This window comes from Trachypithecus francoisi, unplaced genomic scaffold, assembly GCF_009764315.1.
Source record: "Trachypithecus francoisi isolate TF-2019V2 unplaced genomic scaffold, Tfra_2.0 Lachesis_group7, whole genome shotgun sequence".
NCBI classification, from domain to species: Eukaryota; Metazoa; Chordata; class Mammalia; order Primates; family Cercopithecidae; genus Trachypithecus; species Trachypithecus francoisi.
Genome location: NW_022681472.1, coordinates 81,541,700 through 81,543,307, shown reverse-complemented (window position 1 = coordinate 81,543,307; position 1,608 = coordinate 81,541,700). Strand labels below are relative to the sequence as shown.

Here is a 1,608-nt window from a genome sequence, read left to right as displayed (position 1 = left end):
CAGCCTGGGCGACAGAGCGAGAATCAGTGGCAAAATAATAATCATAATCATAATAATAAATGTAATGTTTACCTTTTATCCTTTACAAGAGAAGATAGGAACAACCACTATGAATTTATATTTGCTTGTCTCCCTAAAAGTCTGGAGGGACCCTGCTGAGGCCACACACCTATCAACACTTGGAGACGCTCATGTTCATGGCTCTCTCCAAGACCCCTCCGACCTCTGATGATGGCAAAAGTGCAGATACGTATCAGTTCCGCTCAGGCATCTTTTGTCCATCACTTCTTGGCTCCCTCCAGTCTCCAGAAATATACAGACTGGGGAATACTTTGAGCTGCAGGAGACTTCTAGAACACCCAGGTTATTTCCATCATTTGAGAGAGGAGGGAACCGAACCCTAGAAGAGTGGAGCAATGTGGTCAAGGCCACAGAGCCACTGAGATGCAGAGATAAGACCAGCAGCCACAGCCTTGTCCTCTTCCCACCCCTCCCCTGTTGCCATTCCACATATGCTGGAGGAAAACGGTGAGTGGACATTCAAGAAATGCGAGCTCATGCTAACGTTTGAATATTAAATTTTAATGTTGTAATTTTAGCCTGAAACAAAACAGTGTTAAAAAGGTACATCTGCTGCAAAAAATTAAATAATGCATTTCCAGCCTCAATACACATGACTGAATAATTTGGCCCTGTGAATTTCTTCCTGGTAGCAGAGTTGGCCTGGGCAGGGTGGGCAGAGAGGCAGCAGGGCTTCCTGGGATCTCCTGTCTTTTTAAAAAAAATGTTAACTTTTAAAAATAGAGAACGCTTCACAAATTTGTGTATCATCCTTGCACAGGGGCCATGCTAATCTTCTCCATGTCGTTCCAATTTTAGTATATGTGCTGCCAGAGCGAGCACCTGGGGCCTCTCTTCTACTGGCATTTCTTCCTTTCCTGCAATTTCACTCCTTGCAAACTTCGGCTTCCACATAGTAGACCCCAGTTGTTTTGTGTTCTTAAGGGCACCTTTCTGTCATCACAGTTGATGTTTCATGTGATACCAGGTAACTCACTTTATTGGTTTGTTAGGGCTGCCGTAACAGTGAACTATTTTTTTTTTTTTTTTTTTTTTGAGACGGAGTCTCACTCTGTCGCCGGGGCTGGAGTGCAGTGGCCGGATCTCAGCTCACTGCAAGCTCCGCCTCCCGGGTTCACGCCATTCTCCTGCCTCAGCCTCCCGAGTAGCTGGGACTACAGGCGCCCGCCACCTCGCCCGGCTAGTTTTTTTGTATTTTTTAGTAGAGACGGGGTTTCACAGCGTTAGCCAGGATGGTCTCGATCTCTTGACCTCGTGATCCACCCGTCTCGGCCTCCCAAAGTGCTGGGATTACAGGCTTGAGCCACCGTGCCCGGCCGGCAACAGTGAACTATTAACTGAGTGGCTTAAACAACAGAAATTTATTCTCTCACAGTTCTGGAGGCTGGAGGTCCAAAATCAAGGCGTCTGCAGCCTTGGCTCCTTTGAGGGCTGTGAAGTATGAGACAAAGTAGCAGATGCAAAAAGCTGTATTTGCTCACTTCTGCTTGCTAGCATAATTTCACAAAGCCCCTGATGCTGGGACAA

The 1,608-nt window shown here is 46.7% G+C and overlaps 1 non-coding gene across 1 annotated transcript; it reads right to left on the bottom strand.

Moving 5' to 3' along the window:
• Positions 1-796: 796 nt before the first annotated feature.
• Positions 797-903, bottom strand: LOC117079746. The gene has a single exon (XR_004435588.1). It is a non-coding gene; the product is annotated as a U6 spliceosomal RNA (small nuclear RNA).
• Between the last annotated feature and the right edge of the window lie 705 nt (positions 904-1,608).